The following is a 23,243-nucleotide window of genomic DNA, read 5'->3' on the forward strand; positions in this document are numbered from 1 at the left end:
GGCTTGCGCTGTTCTGCTTGCTGACAGTTCGCTATGGAGAGCCCCACGGCTTCCTCAAACTCTCCAGTGACATCCACTGTGTAATGTACTCTCACAGCGGCTTAGCCTTCTCCCTTGAACTAAAAGGTCAGGGCTTCAAATCCTTTCCTCTGGAGTTTTGCGTTCTGGGCACATTATTCCTGTCAACCTGCATTTTGCTTGGTTTCTCAAGGCTAGAAGTGCAAGCCTTTTCCCATGAGGGTGTTTCAAAAACTAATGGCAATTTCAAAATAAAACCGTGTTGTGTGCAATGATCGTTTACCAGATGGCATCACTTCCTTACACAGTCATCCTGCTCGGCAACACAGGTATTCCAGCAAGTCACAAGGTTCTTCATCCTGTCCCCAAAGCAGCTTTTTTTGGTTTCTGTGACAGCCTCCTTTACTGCGAGTTGTACCTACCCCTGCATTGCTGGCCAATCCTGCCACTGCAGTTGTGCAGCCATTTTTTAATTTCTCTCTCCATTCACAGACTTTCTGTTGAGCTATACAGTTTTTCTGTATTGTACCAAAATCCTACCATAAAAATTTCACCGGGTGGCACACCTTTGCCCCACAAAAAACAAACAACAAAACACAGTTCTTGTTTGGTGGGCACTGACAGGTGCATGGCAATTGGCAGTTCTAAGATTTAGTAAAGGGGAGCCCCTCAGGCCATGGTGAGGGATGGGGACAGGGTGTTGTTGAAGTCCCTGGAGCCAGCAGGGAACTCTGGGGGGCAGGGCAAGGAGCAGCGTGAAAAGGGAGACCTGCCCCTGCTAGCATATACCCAGCGGACTGGGGAGCCTTAGAGTCCTGTCATCCAGTGGGCAGAGGAGAGGCAATCATGGCCACAGACAGCAGCAGTAAACAGGCCTCTCCTTCCTGTACCTGCTTTCCCACTGCCCACTCCACCCCCTATATCAGGGAGGAGCAATTATTTCGGGTGGAGGGCTGCTTACTGAGTTTTGGCAAGTCATCGAGGGCTGCATGACAGGCAGCCAGGTGCCAATAAATATTAATTTTCTAAATTTTTTAGGGGCCCTGTAGGCCAGATAGAATGGCCTGGCGGGTCACATTTTGCCCACTTCTCCCCTATATGTACCTGCTGGCCAGAAACAGGTGCTAGGAGGAACCTGTGCCACTGCCCACAGCTGAGCCTAGAAACCCACGAGGCCATCTCCTGAAGCCCTCAGATGGAGCAGCTCTGCGACTCCTGCTCCCTTCCCATGGCCTGCCGTGCCTGCGTCAGCTGGGTGTAGCAGAAGCGATGGCCAGGTTCCTCCTTCCAGTGCCTACATCCAGCCGGAGGGGAACACCATGGTGGAGCAGCAGGGAGCAGATACAGGAAGAAGAAATCTGCCCACCACCACCAATATCCCCAAGTGAGCCTCCCACCATGCGAAGCCTCTTATTGTGGCTGGAGCAAGGCAGGAGTACCTCTGGGGCCAGAGTCAGCAGGGGACAGCAGCAGATATCTGTGCCTGCTCCATGCAAGACCCCACAGCTCAGGAAGTCAGGGCTGTGGGGAGAGGCCGTGTGGGGTTCCTGGGGACAGCAGCAGCACGGGTGAGTCGGGGGTGGAGGAACTGCAACCCCCCCTGGATCCAACCTTGCCATGCATGTTCAGCTTGAAACAATGGGTACATTCGACAATGCCACCCATCAGTGTTCCCTCACTGTGTCAGATGCACAGCATCGACAACCAAGTTCCTGACGCTCTCTTGTATGTTATATACATGGGACGTGTGGTCTAAAGTGAACCACACTTGAAATAATTCTCTCACAGTCGAAGTCTCTGTGTTGTTATTCTGCTAGTGAAGGAAGTCTGTCCAAAATTAGTCAAAAACCAGAACTACTGCTGTGCCCAACAGCAGAGACAAAGCATTTATGCTTATCTGCTATGGAGATTGAGTTGGGGAAGATGTTAGCACTGATATCATTATGTTAAAGAAAAAAAGTGTCAGTATCTTAAGAAAAAAGACACGGAAACCTGTCCCAAAGAATAAGCTGCCCTCGTCAGAGATAAGCCTTGCAAGATATTTACTTTAGAAGTACTGCCTAGGGAAAAAAAAATCATTTATTAAATAAAGAGAACATGAAAGTTATTAGTCAACAGCAAGTTTGGGTAACATAATCATGCCATATGCTCCTCACCTATTTCCTGAATAAGACCATGTGCAATCCAAGAAAAATGGTGGCTGCCTTTTACTGATGACTCCACTGCTGTGGCTCAGCTTGTTCACCGTGGGGTAAGAATGTGCATGTGCACAACGGTGCAGCTAAAGAGTAGTAAAGTCCTGTCCTCTGGTTCATGGTAATTTGTTCACGTGCCCTTTGATGCTCAATGAGCACTCTGTTCTCAAGACAGCCAAAAAATTATGATTCACAAGGAGCGCGGATACTGTCTTATGTCGAAGCAGTAACTTGTTTACCATGAAAAAAAACAAAAAAAACACAACACAAAAAACCCTTCCGTTTTGTCTACAGGAGGAAATTTATAATTAGACCAATCTACCTATGCTACTACAACTCCCTTCCAAAATAAGAGCGACTTCTCTCACAACTCCAAAAGAGCTTATTAGCCGTATTTAGAGCTTCTTGTTCTTCTCCTGCAGTAAGAATGAGTCTCTCTTACCTCAGACTGGCGCAAAAAACAACACATATCTTGTATTCATTTAAAGCACCAGATTAAAAAGGTGCTCAAAGACTGAAGTTGAGCAGTGGAGTCAATCCTCTGTTCTCTAGTGAACCCAATATACCCCACTACTGCTGCAGATGTAGAGTTTTACCAGTAAAAGTTCAAATTTACCAATTTACCATTTTAATTTACCATTGTGAATTGGTGTGTGAGTCCGTGCATATGCAAATACACATATGCACACAGCCCCTTAGCCTGAAAATAGCAAGTCCGATCATTTATCAGACTGAGTCATTAAAAAAAAGATCCTGATCCCTCTGCATATATACTTACCCTAAGACTGTTTTGCCCACGAGAAATTCCAACGGGTCTGAGAAAGATTAAAGTTAGGGTGCAAGCAAAGTAAATAAGTAAGCAAGCCAAAAGTTATGGCAGTGCGCGTGTTGCTGCTAAAATTACATTTGCATGATAATGCTGTTTACGGTAAGATACTACCTACGAATCTGAAATGGGGAACTGAGAGTTCAGTTTTTACGAGCACGCCATGCTAGTTTAACATGATATTCCCAAAAGAATATTGGGCCCGTGTAAAGTCAGTGTCAATCAGCAAAAGTTCCCGCCCACAAGGAACTAGCCGTTCCTTACATACACGTTTCTTCAGGGAAAGGTGTACGGGCCTAAATCTCATCACCACAGTAACCTCGCCATCTCACCTGTCCTGGTTTTGAGCAGGGTTCACTATCAACAGCATTATTACAGTCCCCTAAGTCTTGTTTTCTCTGTGATGCACTTTTTTAAAGGATGCGCTATTGCCATCAAGAGCGACCAGTATTTAAGTGTTTAACGTGCTGGGACTACAGCAGCTGTCCCATTTCAGTCTCCTACACAACACTGGGTCCATCAAGCATATTGCTTACAATTTAGATAAAACGGACATAAAAAATGAAATTACTTACCACGTTATACTCTCATTAACCCACAAATTTAGTATTTGTCTTACAATTCTTTTTTAAAAACCAAGAGGAAATTTTGCTGATTGCTTCTGATGCCTGAATGAACTAGGCCTCGGTTACTGAGAAGTAACTCCCACGTGAAGCAATAAGAAAATAAAAATTTAGCAATATTTTATACATGTAGAAAGCAAGGGAGGAAAGCAACACGACGGACTAATTCAAGAGGGCATAACTAGAGCCCGTGGGAGGAAGCAACAGAAAAGAAAACGAATGATGAATTTAGCGGAAATCCTTCCAAAAATGAAGTCACACATGTTCTGGAATAGCCTCTCAAAGGCCCGTTGCTTGGGATGTTCTCCAGTCTTGGGCCTCACACTTCAAGAAGGTTGCGGACAGTTTGGAAAGAGTCCAACACAGAGCAGAAAAAAGGATTAGGGGCCTCAGAGGTAAAACTTAAAAAGACTGGAAGAACGAAAGCTATTTAGCCTGGAGAAAAGAAAACTGAGGGGGGAAATCTGATAACAGTCCTTAAATACCAGAAGAGCAATTACTGAGCACGTGGACATGAGCTTTTCTCTGGGGCCATAAGGGACAAGAATACAAGCAATGGCCACAAGCTTCAGCAGGGGAAATTTAGGTTTAGGATTAAGTGAAACTTTCCGACTATAGGGTGGTAAAGCCCTGGAGCAGGCTACCTAGAGAAATTACAGATTCTCTCCATCCCTGGGAAGTTTCAGAGCAGGTTAGACAGACACTTGGCTGGGATGGCCTAGGTCAGGAATCAGCAACATTTTCAGACCGAGTGCCAAAATCACCCACAACCTCAATTAATAAGATGCTGGTGTGCCGGGGCAGACAGCAGAGACCCATGAGGGGCCCATCCTTGTTGGGTCAGTGCAGCCCTGGCCTTTTCCCCGCTGTCCGCCCAGAGATCCACATGTACCCACCATCAGCAATGAGCTGGGCTGGAGCCACATGGACCACAGCGTAGCTGCTTGCAGCCTCCCCACTGCCTGCTGCGAGCAGCCCAGGCTCTGTGGCAAGCAGCCGGGGCCTGCCCAGAGCCCAGGCCAGCTGTGGTAGGCGGCCAAGCAGCTGCATCAGGGTCCACAGAGCCCCAGCCTGGCTCATTGCTGGTGGTGGGTGCGTGCACACCTCTGGGCAGATGGCAGGGAAAGGTTTGAGCTGCGCAGCCCTGACCAAGGATCAGGCCCCTTGCGGCTCCCCAGCCATCCACCCCAAGGTGCAAAAGCCAAGCAAAATGCTTTTGCGTATCATGCACCGGCACACGTGCCGGGGTTTGCCTACGCCTGGTCTAGTTAAATTCTGGAGCTGGACTTGTGAGGTCCCTTCCAGCACTACTGTCCTATAAGCCTAGGTAAGAATAGAAGTCATATCGTATGCAGTAATTCTGCTTTGAGTAGTCGCTACAGCAGGTTCCATAACAGGCCTTTTTCTTTCCGTGTCCCCTGGTTTCTATGATTCCTGAGCAACAGGCCAGCAAATGATCTGAACTGTACATGCTGCAAGTCTCAGTTTGAACATTCCTGAGAAAAGGCTCCTTAGTTTAGGATCTCCACCTGAGGAATCCCATCTCTAAGGATGTCTGTTAAGAGTTTATCTCCATGGCTACATCCAGCTTTTCTTATGAGGCTTATTTGTAACCCTGTGCTCTAAAGGTACTGAGCAGGTAATTGGAGCAAGGATGACCAGAAACTCAAACTTCTCTTTAAAATACACTCATTTTCAATGTTTGGAAGACTTATTTAATTCCTCTGTTTTATTTTTTCCCCCATTTATGAAATGAAGATAATAATTCTAATCACTCAAAAGGTATTCAGAGTCTTACTGGACATTTGAAAAGCATTTAAATACCTAATACGTTATTTTATTATCATCATCATCAAAATTATTTGCCCCCACACACTTTTTTCACCCAGCCTTTGGGTTTATTAGAACATCTGACAACCTAGCCATCTGGGAATCAGCTTTATCGAATAACTGTTTTAAATCATAAAGAAACAGGTGATGAGTGGTTACAAAATAAAAAAATTTGATACGCCTCTTATTAAAAATATCTTGCAAATTATTCATTTCTGTGCTTTCAGTTCTGAAGTACAGATTTCTTATTCATGGAGACCATATTAGTATCTGTACCACATTCTGCAACTTTCTGTTGTGGTAACAATAAAATGTGTTACTTAGCCAAGCATGCAGCTGTCTATTGCTACAATGAGAAGTGTAAAATAAAAACAAAACTTGTCAAAAAAGCACAAAGTTCCCACACATTAAAGCTATTTTTCAATGCATGTCACAGCCGTAAAATATTGTGGCATGGCTCTAATTTGACTAATAAGGTTTTATTTATTTATTTACTATATTAGAGTTGCATTTATTTAGATTGTTTAAAAATAAGCACCTCATGCATATCAAAATCAGTGATAAGCATTAAAAATGGCATGATTAAGTGCTACACAATACATGGAGGTGGAAGTGCAATAAGGAACTTAAACAAACCTGTGGTTTACATAGGTCCAGGAAAGTTACTGGATTTTTTGGTTAGCAATTTAAAACACTGGAACCAGAAGCAATTCAAAAAATCTGAATTCTTTCTTTAGGCAAAGTATAACACAGAGACACTTACACTGAGTTTCTACAACTTGTTCTTTCCCAATATGATCTCAGCTCTATACTAAAGTAAAAAAAAGCAAAGGGACACTTTGGATCCAGTTATCAAACAGATGACTTTGAAGTCCGCCTTCATCAACAGGCTCCCAACTATTGCCATTCTTGCTCTTTCCTGCTTCACATTTTTCATCCATTCAAGAGAACACAAAGCATGCAAACATGCAGCCACACTTCAGAAGAGAGCATTTACCAGCTCAGGCACATGGAAACACTGCTCAAGAACACTTTGCGTAAGCAATGGAAATCACTTATCACAGCCTCTCTGGTGTCCTTCCAAAGTGACTCAAACTTCTGAAATCCAGAAGTATCTTTTGAACACACAATCCTGCTTCAATATCTTGCCTTTGTTTAATTTGTCCTATTTTTACATGAATAAATCTACTAGATTGATTTTGAACTGTCAGCCAAATTTTTCATACTGGCCTCTCAGACTGATTGTATGTTTTATGGGATGTGCTCCCACTGCCCCGTAGAAAAAAAAAAAAATGAGGATCTGCTAACCTAAAATTAATATGCAGAACTACTGGCATTTAACCAATTTTATGATCTTATGTAGCATTCTTGACTATACTTCTCAGTATGTAGCAATTTAAAAATCATCACTGGACTTTATCCTTATTTACAGTAACACAAAAAGTGAAAATTACTTAAATACGCTGTCAAACAAAATCTGTGGCTTTGTATGTCAAGGGTTAATTCTCTCCCAATATGTTCCTACAACTATCTAGACATCTAGATGAAGTAAAGTTCAAGTACAAGCCATGGTAGTAAAGTAACAATAATGTTAATAATGTAAATGTAATGTAAATATTAATAAGAATATGTATAAAGTAAATTGGGTACTTTGCCCTCCCCTACTAGCTCCTCTCTCTCAGAGCAAAAGATATGGCTATAAAGGGTAAAGATACAAAAACAGAAGTAGTACATAATGAAACCCAATATATTCACATTTATGATGGGAAAATGTAAATAAAGAGATGGGGGGAGGGGGGTCCCACAACTTGTTTTTCAACTTACAGGATCAGCTTTTATCCTTTTCTGGCATACCATGATATTGTCAAAAGGCCAGGGTTTTATGTGCAATTCTGTTCCTGCATATAAATCTTACAGTGGGGCATTTTTTAAAGTAGGGATGTATATACAAAATTCTATAGGGGTTAGTTTATTTGCATTAACAATCCAATTAGCTGTAATTTAGGGACTGAACAGTCCACTCTTCCCTGATGATTAGACTTCCCCTGGAAAATGAAAGATTATTTATCATTAATACCTGAAGAACCCCCAATTCGTGGAAAACTAAACATTTGGCATCCAAACAGGAGTCAAGTTTAAAAAAAGAGGTTGTTCCTGAGTCTACACATGGGTAGTTCCAGTACCTGCACTGCTGTTTGCGCACTAAAAAGAGCAAGTACCAACAAAATGAAATTACCAAAATTTGGATCTATTCCCTGCTGCATTTCAATATAGATATGGGGAGGGGGACCGGAGAGGAGAACGGGTGTCAGACGGTGTACCCTCAGCAGACAAGTAATTCAAATAGTCACTGGGAGAAGACCCAAAAAAGGAAAGGTTGAAACACAGAAAGTGTTGTACATTTTGCCTCTTCCTATAAGAACAGCCAAGAAGGTTCGAGGCAAGAATTACAAACATTAAGATTTCTAGGATACAAGAATACCTCCCACATCAAATTTCTCAGAAATATTTAAAATTGATCTCCTGTGCAGATTTCACACAGTAAAGCCACCCACTGCATCTCATTATTATTATTAAAACTATCCATAACCCAGCACCAAAAAAATCAGGCCATACATAAAGTAAGGAGGGTGGAGTGTCAAAAAATTTCTACCACCTTATTGTTTTGTTTGTTTGTTTTGCTTTTTTGGGGTTTTTTTTGGATGGACTAAACAAACATATGTTTTCATAAAAGCTTATCAAGGAACATTTGGGTTTTCATCAAAAAACCAAATGCTTCAAACCAAAATAGTTTAATGTGGAAATGAAATGCTGCATGAGTGATTTGCCCTTTGGTCATTTCACATCCCTCTTCTCTGACCTCCTTGGCTGGACTGACTCCATGTTCTGTAACGCACCTTAACCGAGGACCTCTGATGGTTACATGGCGTCACCTTTCCAGATAGGGAAAGTGTCCTGAAGCACTGCCTGGTTAGACTACCCCTTCTAAGTGGGCTTTAAACGGAAAATATGAGCATGAGGCACTGACTTTTTTCAATTTTTAGTCATTTTTTTCTTAGTTTTTAAAAACTTACCAATCCACCCCTCCCCACCAAAAACATGTTTTTCACAAGATATCTTGGATTAAACCAGTGGTTTTCAAAACTTCATCAAGCCACAGAACCCTTTCATATAAACTTCTGCTGCTGCAGAACCCCTTCCTGAACTTAAAAAACTAATGCAGAGCCAACCCAGCCCTGCAACAATGGTACAGGGCCTCCTGACCTGCTCGGCCATTACCCCCAATCTCTGTGCCACCCCAACGGCCCACTGCTGAACCCTACGGTTCCACAGAACATGGGTAGAAGGAAACAACTAGATTTAAACACTAGCGGTTTTCCATCTTCTTTTCATTTGCAGATCCCTAAAAAAAATTAGCGGAGGTGCTGACCCCTTTGGATATTTCGAGTGGAGATGCAGATCCCTCTAAATTGTAAGTGTTGGTATTCACATACTTTTGATTGACCATAGTCACTTTTCGCAGACCCCTTAGACGGGTCTGTAGACCACCGGTTGAAAACCAGTGTTCTAGATGTGAGGGTTTACATTTCAAACTCCACTCAAACCTCCAATGAAGACATGTTCATGAAATGCTGCTATCTTAAATTCTTGAAGTGCCATATGCCACCAGAGGCCAACTTTTTCGACAGGCATACCAGAAATTAGCTCTGCACCCTACCCAAGTGCCACTCCCCTACTTAATCTGCTGCTTAGCCTACTGCTTCCTGCCCTGTGCTCCTATGCCTGATCTGGTGCTGTTTTCTGCTCAGTGCTGTATCTGCTGTTGTGCTGCCTGTCCCCTCCCCAAGCTGCTGGATGCCATGCACAGACTGCTCATGCTATAAAGTTTGCCACCCCTGCTTTGTGCAACCAATAAGCTATCAAACTCCAAACTCACTTCAGCCCCCAAAAGATCCTAAGGTGTAGAGCAGTGGTTCTTAACCTAGTTAGAGTCAAAGCATTCAGAAAATGCCAGCTCCTTGCTTTCACTAATTTTTTTAGTGCAGAAAAATAATAGAGCAATTTTTTGTTGCAGAGAATTCAAAGACCACATCAGTCGAGAATCAATGGTTACACTCATGCAGTACGTAACAGCTACCTAGCCTCAAGTTGCCACAGGTGTGAAAGAATTGTGAAGTCTATAGCTTATAGAAAAGCCTTATAAACAGGCACAGGTGAAACCAGATCAGCAGGCAGAGAAGCATTCAGATGAGATGGCTCTAGAGAAAAAGGGATGGAGTTGCTTCTCCATTCCAGTAGATGGAAGGGAGAGAGTAAATTCTAACGTGTGAGATGCCCACAAACCAACAGCATCTGTAAAAACATTTTCCACGGGTTCAGGAATAATCTATTTGGAAACAACTTCAACCCACCCTCTGATGGTGGAAGAGAGGTTCAGTTTCTCACCAGGGCCTTACCCAGGCCAGACAACATGCTAGAGCCCACAAACCCTTCTTTTAACCTTCATCCTTGAGATAGAGATTTGTATCCACCCCAACTGACAAAGTGGAATAGTTTCTATATTAAATACACTCTTTTAAAAAAATAAACTTATTTAATTTACATTTGAAATTATGACAACCCATGCCAAGCCTAACTTTGGTCTAATAAAATCATTTAAGTGAAATAAAAAAAGTAGCATTCAAGTTGTACATGTCTAATACAGAAGTTAGAAAAATAAATTAGAACTACTGGAGATCACTGGTTGAGTATTTAGGACCAGTATTTGTTAAGTGCTAAATGAGGCCTTGACAGCACTAGTCTATTTTGCAGGTACAGAAAAAAGTATTTTCTTCAACTAATTCACTTCAATTACTAGTTCACTCAAAGCTGAAAAACTAACTGGAAGGTGGAAAGCTAGAAAACCTTGCTTTCTTCTTCTAATCTATAAAAGGAAATTAAATGTAGGAGGATGAGGCCTACTAGTTCCAAAATCTTGAAGGACATGGTAACCAGAAACTCCTGGTTTAATTAACTAAATGTATATACATACCTCCTTTGCTTACAGGATCTGCCTGGAGTACCACACATTTTTTATAATGTCACTTCTTCCCCTTGTCCACCATATTTAATAAAAACAAAATGCTGGTTTTGTGCATTAAATTCCGATTTCCATCCAAATGTAGCTTGACATAAGCCACATGTAAACAGTTAAACATTTTGTAAATAAAAAAATCTGTCTTTCATCATCTTGTCATCATAAAAATGTCAAAAGATTGAGTGATGTAGGTTAAATCATGCACGTTTAAGTAAGTGTGTATAGTGTATCGTCTTGGTTAGCAAAACATAGTACTACAATTAAACAAAGGCTAGATAGCTATTTGCAAACTGGGTACCTTAATGCTTACATAGTGAACCAAGCTTTCTTAAGAAACTAACCGAAAAGTACAAATGCAAACCAAATTTTAAGCCAGTTATTTAAATCAAGGTTATCTGCTTGTTAACTTAAATCGTTTCTCATTGTCTTCACTTTTATTTAAAAATAAGTTCACCCAGGGACTTAGTCTTTCCAAGTGGGAGGTGTTTGCAGGCCTAAATTAATACATGGAAAACACTGATGTTGTAATGCAGCATCTACCATAGATTCTAGCTCCCTGAAATAGTATACTTTGGTCCAAGGTAAAGAACTAAAGAAGGCTTGGGGAAAACAATGTACATTTGCACATATGGTATTATAATGGCTCCACACATATCTTGATGCAAGTTTCAGATATCATGAATGTAACATGAAAAGAAAGCTCTGCACCCTGAGGCATTGTTCCTTTAAGGCAAACAGCAAGCTTACAGCAAATGTTGAACAAAGCTTACTCTCTCTATCCGTTCCCATAATCAAAAAACAGAAGAAGCTCTTCCGGACACTGAACTCCTAAAAACTTGCAAAGGAAATGAGCACAGTATTGATGACACCATTATTTGATATTGTAATGGCATCATTATTATTATTTGTACTGCTATGGTACCTGAATCCTCTATCATAAATCAGAACCCAATTTCTTTAGCCACTGCATAGTTATGAGTCCTGGACATACAATGCATTTACATTAGTGTAAAAAAATAAAATAAAATAAGGGGTGGACGAATTATACACAGCCCATACAGGTACAATTTATTCAAACTGGGTATAGAATCACACTAAGAAATCAGGCGCAGAGCTGGCATTAACTTCAGACAGATGAAATGTATCCTGGGATAAATGTTTGTTCAAAGCAAACAGGCTATACCTGCTCCACACCCCCACCCCCCAATCACCACCCTACATAGCATGCCTGGGAGATCTGCACATCTGTCTGCGCTAGACCCCAGTGTCATTTATACCAGCACACACTGGTATGACTTACATTGCCTTTGTAAATGCACCATTTGTCAAAGCCCTAAGTATAAAAGCAAAAGACAGCAGATAGATAAGGCAAGGCCTATAAAATAATAGAGTATAAAACAATGTGATGCTGGTCTTCGAGACCCACTGGTGTAGCTGTATGTATACATGTCCTCACTAGCAGTGTACACTTGGCTCCACAGAGCTCCCTGCCACAGCAGCTCAGTAGTTCAGGGATCTAAGTGTGCCATAATGTAGCACAGACATACCCCAAAAGAGTCCTGGCAAAGGCACGGCAGGGGGCAGGGAAGGCAGCCAGCTCCACTGCGTGGGGCTTCCCCTTGTGATGCCCGAGTGCTGGGAGCTGCACGTGCACCACAGCGAGCCCCATGGAACCGAGGCAGGCCAGCCTGGCTGCAGTCATCATGCCACATGCAGCGCTGGCCAGAGCCACGTGCCACTGGGCAGCACCGCCTGCGTGGGCCTTAAGTGCCCACTGCTTGCTGCTGCCACCCGCAGCAGGAGCTGTGCGCCATGGGTGAGCATGTAGGAGGTCTCCACACCCCTCACCCTACCTCATACCACCCCAGTCTCCCTCACACCCCACACACTTGCACCCTGCCCCCAAAACACTCCCGCATATACACCCCCTGACATCTTATGCCACACACAATTTACAAGAGTAAGACTTGATTTCTGAATTATGCAATCCTCTCTATATACAGCACGCAAACAGATCAGGACAAAAATATTTTTTGTAATAAAATTAAAATATATTATAGTAGGCATTTGACTTTGAGCAAATGATTTGTTTTTTCTCCTGTTTCCAAGATGGCAACCCTACCCTCCCAAAAGAAATACTTCTGGGGGCAAGGGGAAGGACTTCCGGCAGCAAAGGTCAGAGATTAGGGGTGGGACTTCTGGTCCCAGGATGGTAACCAAGGGTGGGGCACCATAGCTCACCAAAACTCATTAAGCGGTCCTTCAGCCAAAAGGGGGGGGGGGGAGCAGCGCACAGCCCCAACTCCCTGCCCACCACCAGGGAAGAAGCTGGTGCTGAGCGTGCAGAAAAGCAGGCCCTCACCCACCCCATGGCTGGCGCCTCGCGTTGCAGGCACTCTCAACCCATGCAGGGCTGTCCAGAGCAGGCACAGGCAGACACTGGTGGGCTACGAGCGGCTGCAGCATGGGGCACTGGCTATGGGGTAGGCGAGGGGCCACTTTTCCCTGCACTCAGCACTAGCTTGTAACCAGGCCCCACTGCCAGCCTGGCAATGGGGCCAGGTTACAAGGTGGTGCTGAGTGCAGGGGTGGAGGGGAGAAAGCAGCCCCTCCCCGCCTCATGCCTGGCACCCTGTACTGCAGGCGCTCACAGCCAGCCTGGTGCTGCCTGTGCCTGCTCTGGACAGCCCCACAAGGGCTGCGAGCACCTGCAGCACGGAGCGACGGCCATGGGGTGACCAAGGGGCTGCGTTTTCTCTGCACAGGGAAGGAGCCCGAGAAAAAGCAGAGCTCGGGGGGAGGGGGAGAGCAGCCCCTCCCCACCCCACGCTACAAGCGCTTGCAGCCTCCATGGGGCTGTTCAGAGTGGCCACAGGCAGCCCCACCCGGGCTGCAAGCAGCTGCAGCACAGGTCACCAAGCATGGGGCAGGAAGGACAGCTTCCCCCACCCTCCTGTGCTCCTTCCTTGCCTGGGGTTCCCCCCCCCACCCACTTACCTGAGCTTCCTGCCCTGGGACAGCCATCTGCTCCCAAGCCCAGAAACCCCAGCAGGAGCTTCTGGCTGGGGGGCAGGGGTGGGTGGGCCCCACTGTTGTTGGAGCCTGCTGAGCTTCCCCTGGGTGCTACTGACCTTGGTTCCTGTCATTTCTGATAGGAACCAAGGGCAGAGAAATATTAAATTTTCAAAATTTTTTTAGGGACCCCGTGGGCCAGACAGAATGGCCTTGCAGGCTGAATCTGCCCCGCGGGCTGTATTTTGCCCACCCCTGGACTAGAGGGAGGAAGAGGAAGCCTGTAGCATCCCCCCTGCCATGGGCTGTGCCATGGCACGCCAGGCAGCCTGGTCATAGCTCCTTCCGCACTCCCCTCCCCACCCAAGCAGCGTCTCCTGGCTGCTCCACCCTCACAAGCACGGGCACCGGCCCCAGTGCTGCCAGCCTGGCCACACAGCTCTCCCCCACCTCCTTTCCCTGCTGGAAAGGGCAAGTGTCTTCCTGCTGCCCCTCTGCCCTGCCGCAGTCTCGGCGCTTGCCAGGGACTTGCTTATGGCCTTCTGAAATATTCCTGCACCCCGCTTTTGGGTCACAACCCACAGATTGAGAAACGCTGCTCTATATATGTATGCAGCTTCAGAGCCCAACTATTTATGGGCCATGGACTTCTCTCACTTATACCTGACGCAGATTTTCTCCCTCTTTCTTCTGCTCCTGCATCCAATCTTCCACAAGTTAGCTTTGGGCAAAGTAAAGCTATACATGTGTGATCAGTCATAGCAGTCACTCCATACACCTCAATCCACAGCCTCAAACTGGCTCTCGGTCTGAGTCCTTCGCTAAAAAACAGTTTTGAGGTCAAGCAAACACAGTGATGCTTCTTAAGCTGCGTTCCAGATTTGTTCCCATTTGCACAATGGCCGATAAAGGACTATTACTAACAGCATTAAATATTTATATTTTAGACAAGCCTAGATACCTCTTTTGAGTTTAGGGGCCCATGGTACCGGTGCTATGCAAACACAAATGGCATGTCAAATCCTCTGAAAAGTCAATACTATCTCACCCCCAGAATTCCAAGCTGCAGTGATCAAATATATTTCAGCTGGTGGCACTACAAAAAGCTCTTTGAAAACAATGGTAAACTGTATTATAGCAAATATCTAATTACCAAGCAGATGTGAATATCTGAAACCTATGGTCTTAAAACATTTATAAGCCTAGGATTGCCCATTCTTATATCCACCTCTTCAAAAATTAGGGAATGCAGTGACAAGACTGGTAGTCAAAGATATTTTTAAGAGGCATTCAAGATTTTTTCATTTCAAAAATAGCATTTTATGAAAGGAACTTGATCACTAAGTATTTTTCCCCTTTCCGAAGGTTTTTGGAAGATGCAGTTTAAAACAGTTACAGGCAAATTTGGAAGATTGCAGAATAAGGACAATTCCCCCTCATTAGCAGTTGTGACCTGCTGACCAATTTTGGAAGGATTTTACTCTTTCAGTGACTTAAGTCCTTTTGGATCACTGCACCAAATTTCATTTTAGTTTACCCGTGATTTAGAGATATTGGGGATTAGCATATAGTTAAAGTCCCTTCCTTCTGTGAAGCAATCAGGATCAGACAAACTGGAGTCCCTAGGCAGAAGGAGCATAAGAGGATCTAACAAGACTGGACTGGCATCTAATTGCAACTTTGGCTCAATCAAGTTGCTGTCAGATTCACTTTTATTCAGTTCAGTGCCTGAGAAATTTTGAAACAAGGCAGAATGAATCTGCCAAATGTACATCCATATATATACATCCATAGTACAAGTGCAGATATACATCCATAGTACAAGTGCACTTACTGGACTGTTTCTAAGAATGGGACACCGTTTGGGAAAGCTAAGAAAACAACTCATTAAAAGCACCATGAGAAAATCTTTTTCTCCTAGGAGACCACTGTGCCATGTAATAGAAAGTCCTATTAAACAAAAATGATCAACTGCAAACAAACAGATAATTTACTGAACAAAAAAGAGCTTCCAGTTTAGGAGACAATAAAAATTGGCATACATGGACAACTAAATATATGCTGCAAGGGCAGGGGGCTACACAGCCCACAAAAGAAACCAACACTGAAAAAGACACTGACTTCATGTTGGTTTTACCAATAGAAATCTAAAAAAGTAAATGAGAAATGATAGATGTTTCCATGACTAGAGACATGGCCTTAAAACAAACCAGCAAAAACAAGACAAGAAACCAGGAACAGAATAAAAGATGATTAAAAGCACCTGTCATCCTAAGGGTGGAAATCTTTGTGGTCTCTCAAGTTTTTACAGGACTAACAAATGCTTTATGCAAAAGAAAGCTGGATGACATGCATTAGGGAAGGGTATACAAACAGGAACAGAGTCAAGAAAAACTTTTTCAGACGTGATTATCTCTGTGATAAAGAGAGGAGTCGAAAGAACATGTCATTCATCTCAATTTTAGTGCCCTTCAAAAAAACTCACCTTTATTTCACTGAGCATAGAGCAGGCCCATACCAATAATATCACTGCATTATTTAGAACAATAACTGCACACGTGCTTTTTAACAGAGAGATGCGCACCTTTTGTGCCAGCCTTCCTTCCACCTCCATATACAACGTGGTGCTCTTTGGCTTCTTCTCTCAGGAATCTCTCTCTCACAGCCTTCGGAACATGCTTTTTTATATGAAAATGTGGTTGATAAAAATATTTACTGTTTCTCCCCACCTAACTCGTTTCCTGATAAACAAAGTTTTATAGTATCTTTATAAATTAGACTGTAAACTCCTTAGGAATGCAGCACTTACCTACTGGACCAACGTGCCATATAGTAATTTAATTAATTAATAAAAATTAATTAATAACATGCTCCTGACAGCTTCCTGTATGGCCTAATCCATCAAGAAATACCCAAAAAACCAACTGTAGTTTTCCTCTACCAAGGCCACAAGCCTCCATAATTCTTCAATCTATAAAAAGACTCTCCAATTCCAGCTGGGAAACAGGGAAAAGTAGACCAGAGACAGGTGCTCATTTAACAGGGAGCTACACAACCACCAACCTTTTAATTTTATAAATTCTACTCTAGAACATCATTATCTGTTGGCAGAAAAACCCCTGTATTTTGAAGTCAACAAGAATGTAATAAAAAGTATATTTCTTAACCGCATGGATTTGAAAGTCTATAAAGATTATAGTATTGTCCTAGTAGAATGGTAATTGGCAATAAAAATCATGTCCTCTTCCCATTCTTAGTTTCTGTTTCTTTGATGAGTAGAATAAAAAGAAATGCTGTTCATCCTATGCTCTGTTTATTTAATATTCAGATTTCTTGAACTGCAGCTTTCTTCTTATGCAAAACAAAAATGTTGATGACCAATTATTTAGCAATCACAATTCAAGCTGAAATTTTCCCACTATACACACATTACCATGACTACCGCATTATCAGTATGAAAAATTCCAATTGCTACGATCCATACCAATGAACATGCTGCATTAAGTTTACAGTTAAATTTCTGTTCTGACTGGATATGAAAAAAAAATCTTCATAATGATAATATGACTAAAGCAAACTGGTATTTATTTAGTTCATAAATACCTGTAACATTTGCTCTTTTAAAAAAAAAAAAAAAAAAAAAAAAAATCAAATGAAAAATGACTGGTTAATATTAATTTTAATTCTAATTTTCTCTCAGTTTAAAACTGAGCTCAGGTACTGCAGTTTGTATTTTAAAATGATAGTATCAAGTACATTTGAAAGGTCAAAACAGACTGATGTTAATTTATTAAACAACTTTCTTACAAGTTTCAATAGGCCTATGTCATCAGAAGTGGCTAGCAGTTCTTCGCAAGCTATTTGTAACTTTTAAAGGTGACTCATTTTCAAAGCTAGATCACTTCTGAAAATTACACCCTTGTAAAAAGTGTCAAATGTTTGGCGCACAAAATCAGCAGAATGTAAATTTTATATTCCTTGCACACAAATTATAGGCTTGTTTATACATAAAGGGGTATGCAGTTGTGTTTCATCAGGAAAAGAGCTACTGTTCCAGTTTTCATTAAAACTGAACTTTACCATTTTTGTAAATTATGTCAAAAATCATTTACGCATTTGATTATTTTACAAACATAATTCCATTTACTTACATAACAGACAATGCTAAAACAACTGCTTTCTTCCTACTTATCTGATCTTTCAAGCAAAATGAAAAGAGGAAATTCATTTAGGTTTCAGTAAATCTAGGAAAAATACTTTAAATAGAATTCACACTATGTAGCAACTCTAAAAAAGATTAAAAGAACTCTGTATTTACTCAAGAACTACTCCATTTCTTCATGCCAACATCTGCTTAATAACCACAAAATAAAAACACTGAACTGCTCAACAGAAATGATGCACAATTTAAGGCAGCCAGTGTTCCCACCCAGAGGTAATTACTTCAAGGCCAAGGTGTCTATCTTTCGTACTTTTTATAGCCTTGTTATCTAGTATTCAGGTACTTCACAGCAAACTCATCCTCTTATCACTCCTGTGAGAGGAGAGAAAAATTAACCCAATGTGGTGGCTGAAGAAGTCCTGAATTGTGTTCAGATACAGGAGAAGCTTTGCAGCAACGCTTGGAACCCAACCCAAGCTCCAAGTCTCAGGCTGTCATCATAACCACTGGACCACACTTCCTTACTTTTGAGACCACATGGTGAAATCTGCACCTCTGCATTATCCAAGACGTACATAAGCAAAGGACTTTTGGACTAAGCTGTCCAATCTGACATAACTCATCAGGACCAAACTGACATCAAAATAAAGTGAGAGAGACAAAAAGTAACTCACAGGAAAGTCACATTTAGCAAGGCTGAAACAGAATACTACCTCCAAATAAGCTCTTGCTACTACACACGTGATGAGACAAAAAAGAAATAGCTATTTCCAGAAGGCCAATACTGAAGTAGAGCCGAGAGGTACATTTTTTTAAAAACATTAGGCAGGGATACAACAATATTCCAGTCCGCTTACTTTGTTTTTCTTACATCAATAATCATTCAAATTTCAACATTATCTGAAAAGTCAGCATTCCAACAGAATAAGTGTCAGCAACATCCGACTGGTGGGCCAGACCTGGCCCACAGACCCACTGGATCAGGCCAAGGCAACCAGGGGGCTTTAGTGACATTCTGGCAGTGGGGTGGTTTGCCCATGCCCACACCTGGACCAGCACTGGGGCCAGGCGGTGGGGAGCGGCGCCAGGGCCAAGTAGCTAGGAGATGTGCCTGTGCTACAGCCGCTTTTCTTCTTCTTCCGCCTGACTGCAGCATGGACACAGCACCCAGCTGCCCGGTCTCAGTGCTAACAAACCCTTCCAATACTCACACAGCAAAGAAGCCCCCCCCAGCCCACATCAGACCAGATCCAGGTTGTTTCAGCCCATGATTTATTTGCCAGCTACTCTAGTAGAGCAGGGGTGGGCGAAACATGGCCCACTGGCCAGATGCGGCCTGCCAGGCCATTCTATCCAGCCCACAGGACCCCTATAAAACGTAGAAAATTAATATACATCTGTCCCTGGCTGCCTGTCATGTGGCCCTCGATGGCTTACCAAAACTCAGTAAGCGGCCCCCCGCCCGAAATAACTGCCTGCCCCTGCAGTAGAGGGTCAGTTTTTTATTATGTTCCTGCTAACCTGCTGCCCTCTGATTAGCAAAAGCACTAAATACATCTCTTGTCCAAGTCAGAATCAGTTTACTACATACAGAGTCCAAAAAAAAAAAAAAAAAAGTGCACTGCAATTTTATAAAACTTGCTCCAGAAAAGCCAAATATTTCTATTTGATCTCTACCATGGAACAATTCTGAAATCCCCCTGGATAGCTGATATTACATCGGGTACAATAAGCAAAACAATGTAACCTTTCAGCCCATTAGAAAGGAGCTTTCAAAAGTTCCTTTGTTCCCGAGTCTCCCTACAGCAAAAGAAGGACCTCTCTTATAAACGCTGAATGAAATATCAGCGTTTCAAACAGAGAGCTATGGGGTGTTATCATCTAATAGGTATTTTGCTCCAGGATCTGGAACACCCCATAGAACTCCAGATGTCCCAATTTGGACTAGATAAATTGCTCTCCCACGATGCTGCATTTAAGCAGCAATTTCAAATCTCTTATTAGGCAGGTAAATCTCATTATAATAATAAATGAAAAACCTACAGCAATACCACATTCTACTAAATCAATAGCTCAAGTTAAACAGAGGTGGGAAGTCCTATGCTCTGACTCTTTTTTGCTTCTATTTAATGTAGTAAAGCAACTCGTTGCCCACAACCCCATTTGTATCCTTTACTCCTGTTCTCTACTCATGACCCCTTCTACTGCTTTTGCCTGTGGCCCCAGACACAGACCCAGTTGTGCATTAATGAGCACTAGTACACAGACCATCTTGCCTTATCGCTTATTTCCTACAGTTTAATGAACACAACTCCTTCAGATCACCCTTCACGCAAGCAGGAGAACCATAAAGAATCCAATGTTGCCATGCTATTGTACCCATTCCCCTTTATTTTACTGGGTTTGATGACAGCACAAGAGCAGCTTCAAAATAAGGATTCCTCTACTCCACCCTGTTTATTGTAAAACAAAAACACGAGAGGATGCAGAGGAAGATCCAATACCAAAAGACCTGAAAGATGCATCTGAACCAAGATTTTTCATCCCAATTGCAAGTCTCAGCACATTCTCCGAGCAGACATTCACATTTAAAAGTGATTGATAAGCAGTGGACAAATGCAATTCCTCCTGTTAAAAAGGAGGGTCCAAAGTTTCCTGATGCAGTGGAGATCTGAGATAAGGGCCTTTTCTTTCCACCTTAGGAAACACTCTTATCTTGCATGGTAATTAAATCTACGTCATCCAGTATGCCAGGGTGCCAGCAGTTGTTCTGCATGGTTGTGATCAGGGGTACCTATAACCCAGATGAAGAGTCCAGCATTTGTGGCCAGACCACAGCGCCAGCTGCCATTTTCATGGTCTTTTAGTGGGGGGGGGGGGCAGCCACAAATTGGCTGAGGGGCCCTGGCAGTCCCACCCCCAGCCACTGATTGGCTGGAGGGCTGAAATCATAGTATAATTAACCTGATAAGCCCACAGTAGTCATTAATTGATGCATTATTAAGTAATCTAAGCATTCAATTAAACTCTAAACTGAAATGTCTTATAAAGTTATACACACCATGAATTGTAATTAATATCATCACCTTAATTATTATTAACATTGCAAAAAGTTTAGCAATAATCAATGCTAACCTTGAGACCAGCAATTCATGTTAGCTGTTAAATGCCAGCATGCAGCAACCACACCAGCAGCTGCTGCTAACATCCTCTGTCTCTGCAGGGTGAACACTTGTCCATACACTGAAATTGCACATCAGCATCCACTGAGTTGCCCGCAACGGTGAGGCAGCATTTTGCGAGGGTGTACAGATGTGGAAACCAGTCACAGAGTCCCAATACACAGGCAGTCACAGGCATCTGGCACTCTATGACAGTGTATGTAAGCAGCATGTTCCCGCCATGCTGTTTCTGCCATGCAGGGATTGATATCAGTAGCTGAGGGTCAGAAGGCACCTGACTGGGGTAAAAAATACAAACAGCGCTAAGGAAGGAGATGGTTGTTTGAATGGCTCGGCAGAACCAGGGTGGTAGTGATGGATTGTACTTGTAGTACTGGCCCAATTTCAACGCTATTGCCTGGAACAGGTTCCTTCTCCACTGGTTTTCACAATGACAATTTGACAGTTCTTGTGATGCATCAGCTTGCTGTGTGCATGGTGGATCAAACTGACCCTGCTGGCCTTCAAACCGTATTAGAAGCTCCATGAACCAGGTGGCATTTTCCACCACAAACTTCAGTTGTTCTTGAATGTCTCCCTGTGAAAGGAGATCATGTAGCTTAAGCACGTACTGTGTGCCGCGTGTGATTTCCAGCTCCCCGGACACAATTGCCAGCAGTACTGCGTATTCTTGGCATAGTAACGGACCATACTGAACCACAAATTCCACCTTGTGAGCACAGGCTCTGATGCCAGCGACAGTCACATGTGGGTCCCCACTTTGATTGGTGAAGGACTACCTGTACGGGAGCCTGGACAATGCTTGAAGGCTTTCTCAAAGAAAGAAGTGAAGCAATCCACATCAGAGAACTGTGTGCACCAAATGTCACTATTAAAAGACAAAATGTGCACAATGCATGCAACATGAACTGCATCGGGCATCACTCCATGGCGCACACCAGAAAAAGCCTTGCACGTATACAAGGCATTGTGGGACAGAAATTCTAAGCTGCAGTTAACAACCGCCTTCGCTATAGCCTGAGCCACAGCAGAAAGATTAACAGACGGGAGGTAGACTGGCTATGTTTGAAAAGCAGGCAAGTCCCAGTCTGTCCAGCTCCCAGGTACAAATAAAATGTGCAAGACATAATTATCTTGAGGGTTGATGGGCCATCAGCCACAATGAAGATGGATTAATATGCTGCCAATGCAAGCTTTGTAGACTGTACATGCGAAGCAGCTGCTGCAGGGAAACAGTCCTCGCAAAGTTTACTCATACATGGGAAACATGCAGCATTTGGCACATTTTTGATCAGACAGTCCCTTAACTTAGGGTGATCAGTTTTCTCCAGAGGGATGTTCTCTGCCTTGAAAGCCCCCACCAGGGAAAAAGTTGCCACTTGGTCTTACCACTGTTTTCTGTGGTCCCTTTAAAAAGAGCGAGGACATGGCTGCTTGTTTTTTGCTCCAACCTTTGGCCTCTACAGCAGCTTTTCACTTTGTGCACGTCTCAGACTCTAAGTGTCAATCTATACTGTTATTCCACAACACATCCGTAGACTGAGGCGGTGCAGAACAGTCTGCTTCCATCTGCGTGCAAGGCCCTGCCTTATACCATCCAGAGCCAAAATGTATTTTGCCTTCTTGGAGGACTTCTTCTCCTTATTTATCCTCCTTAGGCTGCAGCATGCCTTTGGCTGCCTCATAGATGGCACCACAGCCCTTTTACTTCCCCAGCTGGCCCTGGACCTGTACTAAGCCTAAGTCACAGGCTCGGCCTCTCATTATCTCCCTCTCATCCCACGTGTCCCAAGGCTGCAGGGCTTCCTGCTCTTTTCTTTGCTTGCTGGTAGCTTCGCCCCCCACCCCCGCCCGGTAATCTCACCAAAAATCAGGGAAACTGCTGTTTTTCGCAGAACGATGCCTAATTTTGCATTTTCCACAAATGGTACACTAGTTATGGTACACTCAATCCCGAGGAAGCCACAGAGTTGGACAGAACAAGAACAGGTGGTATTTTCCTTGCTGCTTACGTGGGTAAAATAAAACATCGGGCTTTTGAGGGAGTGAGCCTGAGAACTGAGCACGAAAGGCAGAGAGTGAGACCTAGAGGATGGACACACTCTGGAGTGAAAAGGCAGGACTATGTAGTAAAAGAGCCTATTATTTGTACATGTCCTATCAATTTGTTACACAACCTAGAAGGGGTACAGCACATGAAACAGGGGAGTGCATTAAAAGGATGGTCTTCTGGTTAAAAGTACTTGAATTCTACTCTAAATAATGAGATTTATTCCTGCCTTTGCTACTGTTTCTACATAATACTAGGTACTTAAACC

At 43.2% G+C, this 23,243-nt stretch overlaps 1 protein-coding gene across 2 annotated transcripts in view; it reads right to left on the bottom strand.

Annotated features, from left to right (window-relative positions):
• The window catches only part of TBL1XR1 (transducin beta like 1 X-linked receptor 1), a 176,688-nt gene that overhangs the window by 119,827 nt on the left and 33,618 nt on the right, over positions 1 to 23,243 (bottom strand). The gene's annotated exons all lie outside the window — the stretch shown is intronic.

The sequence above is a fragment of the Crocodylus porosus genome, unplaced genomic scaffold (genome assembly GCF_001723895.1).
Source record: "Crocodylus porosus isolate Cpor-Errol unplaced genomic scaffold, CroPor_comp1, whole genome shotgun sequence".
NCBI classification, from domain to species: domain Eukaryota; kingdom Metazoa; phylum Chordata; order Crocodylia; family Crocodylidae; genus Crocodylus; species Crocodylus porosus.